This window comes from Panthera uncia, chromosome B1 (assembly GCF_023721935.1).
Source record: "Panthera uncia isolate 11264 chromosome B1, Puncia_PCG_1.0, whole genome shotgun sequence".
NCBI classification, from domain to species: domain Eukaryota; kingdom Metazoa; phylum Chordata; class Mammalia; order Carnivora; family Felidae; genus Panthera; species Panthera uncia.
Window position 1 is genome coordinate 13,294,327 of NC_064811.1, and position 6,848 is coordinate 13,301,174.

The window sequence follows — 6,848 nt, forward strand, 5'->3', positions numbered from 1 at the left end:
TTACTCTTACATATGGAGAACAAACAGAGGGTTACAGGAGGGGTTGTGGGAGGGGGATGGGCTAAATGGGCAAGGGGCATTAAGGAATCTACTTCTGAAATCATTGTTGCACTATATGCTAACTAATTTGGATGTAAATTTTAAAAAATAAAATTATAAAAAAGTATAAAAAAACAAACAATCCCTCTTTTTCCTTTAATGATTGGTTAAACATCTAGACTAGAGGATTTTTGACAGCTACCAAAGGACTTTCATTTGAGCTAATCTTTCTAGTTATTCTAATTATGTTTTGCTGTTTTCTCCTATGTCTCTCTGCCTGGTCCCAAGATTCCATCACTGCAATAACTTCAAGCCAACAGATGATCCTTTCTACTCAAGGAGGTTCACGTTGTCCACGTTGGATCCAGCTGTCTCTGCCATTTGTAACTCTCCTGTATGTTCCTCAACTGATCAATATTGACCCATAGGTGGGGACAACTCTATGCCCTTGCTTAGCAGGAAGAAGCTACAGAAGACAAGACCTTCCACCTTCAGCAAACTTCAAGATTTAAGGGTCAAAATTGTTCATGGGGGATATGATGAGGAGTATAACACAAGCTGAAGGCAAAGTACAAGCTAGCAACCCCAACCCCCACCCCCCCACCATCCCGGTGGACTATGTGTGATATTCCTTGGACACTCCGGGCTACCCAAGAACAAAGGAAAGGGGTTTAAGTACTTGCCATGGTGATGTGGGAAACTAAGGCAAGTGAAAAATTAAATTCCCTTACTGCCTATAGCCCATTGACAAGTCCTTGAAACTGGCAGAGTGACCTCCCTCTAGGAGCTCAGCTTCCTCAATGATGACACTTTGCTAGGGGCAAAAGGGAATCTTGGCTTAATATTACCCTCCCCCCCCCCCCCCCCCCCCCCCCCCCCCCCCCCCCCCGGATCCTGTGAGTATCCTTAAACACATAAAAATTCCTTTGCAAACCTTCTTTACCTTTAACCTCTGAGTATACGTTGTCAATCATACTCCGGGCTTATGGCCTGCTGATACACATCTGAAGGGTCTCATGACTGAGGTTTTACTAAACAGTAATACATGACGTTTTCTTAACAACAGCTAGCCCCTCAAGGTCCTGGAAACCTTGCTTCCAAAATTCCTTAGAGACTTGCACTGTCCCTAACCCCCTCCCAAAGTGAAGGTATATCATAAGTCACTCTTCACCACCTGAGTGCAGCTCTTTCTGCCCACAAGTCCTGTCCCTGTGCTTTAATAAAATCACCTTTTTGCACCAAAGACATCTTCCAGAGTTCTTTCTTGGTCGTTGGCTCCGAACCCCAAACCATCACCCCAAAACCCCATCAGTTTCTCCTAGTAATTCTATGGTTTCTTTCTTTCTTTTTATGTTTATTAAATTTGATCTAGCTGTGATTTATGTTCATATATGGAGTGAGGTTGAAATACAGACTTGTTTTTCCAGATGGGTAAGCAATTGTCTCAACGGGTATTGAATAATTCATCTTTACCACATTGATAATCTAAGTGCTGCCTTAGGTGAGCTCTTCAGTAGAAATTTACTAATCTTTTAGCCTTTGCTTAGTTTTATTTCCTTATCAGTTAAGTAGCATGGGTAACTTGATTGTTATCATTACCAATATATTTCTACTACTCATCTAAAACCAAGATCACATTCTTATTTATTTCACTTAACCCCTTTACGTAGAAGGCTTACTCTGCTTATTCCTACTGTTAAAAGGAAAACCACAGGTCCAAAATGGCATTACTTAGGTCAAGTCACCAAACCAGGGGTTAATGCCTAGTGTAAGTGCAGTTTCAATCTCCCCCATAAATGTAGTCCTAACTGGTCAGTCAGGAATTTGTTTATAAGAACAAATAAAGTAATCTGTCACAAAGGAAGATGAGGTAATCTGCATGATGACATCCTCTGCCATTCCCCCCAAAGGGAAAGTGACCTTTCCGGGAAGAATCCTTTCTTTCTTTTGCTAATAGCTTCCTTGCCTCACCCTCTTTCCTATAAAAACCTTCCATTTTGTAATACAACTCCTTGATGCTCCCTCTACTTACTTGACAGGATGCTGCTCGATTCATGAATTGCTTTAAAAAGCCAATTAGACCTTCAAATTACTCTGTTGAATTTTAATTTTTTTTTAATGTTTATTTATTTTTGAGAGAGAGGCAGACACAGAATCCAAAACAGGCTCCAGGCTCTGAGCTGTCAGCACAGAGCCCGACGTGGGGCTCGAATTCACAAACTGTGAGATCATGACCTGAGCCGAATTTGGACGCTCAACTGACTGAGCCACCCAGGTGCCCCTCGGCTTAATTTTTTTTTTAACACTACTCATCTTTCAGACTGGCTGGCAAGTCCCTAAAATATGTGCTCGAGGCTGTGCATTTCTGTATAGCATCTAGATAATATTTTTAAAAGCTCAAGTTCTCTGTTGGGGTGCCTGGGTGGCTCAGCTGGTTAAGCATCCACCATTGGCTCAGGTCATGATTCCACGGTTCTTGGATTTGAGCTCCACATCAGGCTCTGTGCTGACTGTGCGGAGCCTGCTTAGGATTCTCGCTCTCAGTCTCTCTCTCTGCTCCTGCCCCACTTGTGCTCTCTCCTCTCTCTCAAAATAAATAAACTTAAAAAAATAAATTTATTTGTCAAATATCTCCCCCCCCCCCCTTTTGAGGGAAGAATGTAAGAAATGAACACACAGCTTGAACTGGGACTATGCCTTTGTTATAATCCTCACACACATTGATTAGTACCCGGGTGTCCATAAAGGTAGTGTAGAGGCCACTGTTAGGCAATAAGCTTGAGCAATGGAGACCTGAGTAAGGTAAAAGGGCACACAGTGACTACAGAGTTGACTGGAAACAGCCTCATTTAGCTATCCACCTTAGGCCCTAACTGACCAATTATAACCAGGCATAGTTACAGAAAAAGGGAACCTTCTGTACATTCCCATACCTCCTCACCCTGCCCTGTAAGTGTAGCCCCTCACCACCACCTCGTGGCAGACAGCCTATCCTTTGCTGTCCTGCCTGCCGCTCCCTTGTTGTGTATTCAATAAACGTTTATCTCTTTGGTTCTGACTTGGGTGCATTCTTTCATTGGCCCAGCCACCTGACTCTCCGCCTCCAATCAGATCGGGATGCCCCACGGGTAGCCTGGAATGAGGTCTTCTGTATCATCTCCACAGGAAGAAAATAAAGACAAAACCCCTTGTCAGGAAATGACAAGACTTATGCTGAACTTACAGTAATATCAACATAACACCACGGGACACGCCATTTTGGAATAAAATGGTTTGGGACAATATTATAGCCAGATTATATTGTTGCACGGTCATGGAGTGAAAGGGTCAAGAAAGAATTCTTGAGACATTGTATGGTGCAACTTAGTAAGTTTATTTAAGTAAGAAACGTAGGGACAGGACCCCCCGGGCAGAAAAGAGCTGCACTTTTGCTGTATGAAGCTGGTGATTATATGCTTAGTGCTCAAAGGGGAGGGGACGTACAGGGAGTATTAGATCATAAATGTCTTCTTCAGATTTCTACTCATAAAACTACTTTTGAAAGATTTCTCTGGTGTTTACCATTCAGTTAGATATTAACTATTGGTGAGATATATAGTCAGTCATGACACCCTTTAAGAAAGTAGCAACCAGCCTGTAATTTGATCCTTATTGGAACTATATAGCCTATAGATCAGCCTTCTGGGCTAAAGGTGAACACTTTTGTGCTTCTATCCCTCATCAACATTAATATTAGTATGAACACCATGCACTCCATACGGTTCTGGAAACAGCCTGTGGGAACTGAGTCCAGGAACTCTAGCATTGGTAGTTTTTTTTTTTTTTTTTCATCTTCCTACCTTAAAATTGCATTAGTGGTAACAAAGGTGTGAAACACAGGGATAAAAGAGTAGAGTACTTCACCTAAGAGTAGTTCATGGCAGAAGTGGTCTTTTCAATACCTGAAATATTAACCAATTTGCAAAGTACATTGGACATTGCCTTAGGGTAAACAGGTAGGAAGTGAATACTGTTGCCTTTCTGGTCTTTTTCTAGAGTTCAAAGAGAATTAAACAGTAGAACTCTCCAACACTCAAAGAAGGAATGGAACTGATGCTTTTTAATTCTCTTTGTAACAGCAATAGAGTGCTCAGCACTCATTGGAAACTCAAATGTTTTTAACTGAGTTAAGTATCGGTAATATGACTGACCCGTATATACGGTCGAATATTTCAATGTAGCAATTTCTCAATTTCTCTTTTTGGAACTGACTACTTTTTTTCTCCCCTTAAATCATCTATGGTGTTTCTGCAATAAATTTCCAAGTATTGTCTAGAGTATTTACATGGATTTATAACTTTTTTTTTTTTTTAAGTAAGCTCTACGCCCAACATGGAGTTTGAACTCAGGATCCTGAGTATTTCAGTCTCCTCATAGGAGAAATTTTGATTTAGTAGATATGAGTAAGGCATTTAAATAACCACTTCAGTGATGCTGTTGTGGATGGTACCAGGCCCCACTTTGAAAATTGAAAATTGCCATTAAAGGCTCTAACAAACCTTGTCAGTTCCTTCTAGGTCTTGCTTTATAATGTCCTTCTTGTCCTTTCTCCTATTTCAAATCTGTCATCCACCAAGTTTCAGCTCAGATCACGCTTCTGAGGCAGGCTTGACCTGACTATTCCAGTCAGAGATGCTCTCTCTGATCTCCCATGGCAATCAATATATAAGGGACATTCAAAAATGAAAAAAATGAAGTCTCTCTCCCACCTGTTTCTAGCCACTGGTTCGACTTCCAGAGGCAACAAATTCTATTTCTGTATGAACATATAAAGTATGTATGTATTACTTTCTTTAAAAAAAAATTTTTTTTTTAACGTTTATTTATTTTTGAGACAGAGAGAGAGCATGAACGGGGGAGGGTCAGAGAGAGAGGGAGACACAGAATCTGAAACAGGCTCCAGGCTCTGAGCTGTCAGCACAGAGCCCGACGTGGGGCTCGAACTCACAGACCGCAAGATCATGACCTGAGCCGAAGTCGGACGCCCAATCGACTGAGCCACCCAGGCGCCCCTGTATGTATTACTTTCTGACCCATTTTATGCTTGCTACTATACTGAATGAAGAACATGGCTTCCTACACTGTACCCACTCCACATTCCTTATCTTTATTTTATCAGAATTCCAATAGTAACTGTTTAACATTGTAACTATATAAATATGGTTCGTGGGCCAAAGTGTGACCAGGATTACTCCTACTTTCTTTTACAACCCCACACCCCCCCCACTTCTAAGTCACTAACTGCTAGGGATTCAATTAATTTTGTGTTGGCTCAATATTCAGCAAAAATCTGTTGTTGGGTGTTGGCCTTGCCCTTTGGAAGGCGGAATATCTAACTTTCTTCTTTAATATTATTTTTGGCAACCCTCAAATTATGCTAGATCAATGATAATGGTTCTATTTTCAGGTAGACATCATATCTCTTCAGATTAACAATGTCTGCAACGTTAACCAGACAAGTATGCTAGTTATGGTGATACTAATTGCTAAAATAAACTCACATTTCACTGTCTTAACACCAGAAAGGGTGTTTTTTTTGGTCACAATAAACTCTGAGTTACTGGTCTTTAGACCCACCCCCCCCCCCCCCCCCCCCCCCCAACCTTTCCTGCCTAAGGTGAATCTGTGGCTGGCTCTTTCCCTCTGTGCTCCATCATCCCCTAGGACCTCACTGCCATCCTCATTCAGCCAGCAAAAGGTAAAGAGAACATAGAAAAGGTATACCCAATTCTAAAACACCCTGGACTGGAAGTGACACAACAATTCTGTTGTCATTCCTTTGGCAAGAACTGACACCAAAGGCACAGCCAAAGATATAAGGGTCTGGGAAATAAAATTCCTGCCTGGGTAGCAATTGCTCAAAAGAACTCCATACTGTGAAAAGGGGAACACACAATTTGATGGGCACATAATATTCTACTGCAAATCATTCAGACTTACTGTTCATATCTGAACATTCACTTGTAAATAAAGGTAAATATTTGGGATATAAACTGAAGTGCAAAAAAATCTCACAAAAATGTAAGCTGATGAAAGTAGAAATTTTTGTCTGTTTTGCTGACTGCTGAAGTCCCAGTGTTTAGAATAGTACTTGGCACTTGGAAGGGGCTCAATAAATATCTGCTGAATATTCAACTGAATGAATGTGATTTATGTGCCAAATTCTATTAGTCAGCCAAAATATTAATGGGAATGTATTTTGAAAGTGCAACAAATTATTGATTGTGAAAACTGTTAAATTTATGTGCAGAAGCAGATATTGAGAAATTTCTTATAGTTGAATAACAGGAAAATGGATGGTAAGAATATTAGATTAGCTAACATCTAGAAGAATATCTTAAACGCATAAAAACATTTAAAACAGTACATGGCAGAATAATAAATACATTTATTCATAATTCCAGTAGTTACAGAATTGGTATACTAACATTCAAAATTTTAAGCAAATAATTGCATTAGATTTTTAGTTATTTTTTGCCACTTAGATAATTAATTTTCAACAAAAGTTTAATTTGGGAATTCTTCAGTCTTTTGAGGATAGCTTAAAAACACAATGTCAAGGGGCACCTGGGTAGCTCAGTCGGTTGAGCGTCTGACTCGATTTCAGCTCAGGTCATGATCTCACTTGGTGAGATAGAGCCCTGCATAGGATTCTGCACTGACAGCACAGAGCCTGCTTGAGATCCTTTCTCCCCCTCTCTCTCTGCCCCTCTCCTGCTCAGGCTCTCTCTGTCTCTCAAAATAAATAAATAAACATTAAAAAAAAACAC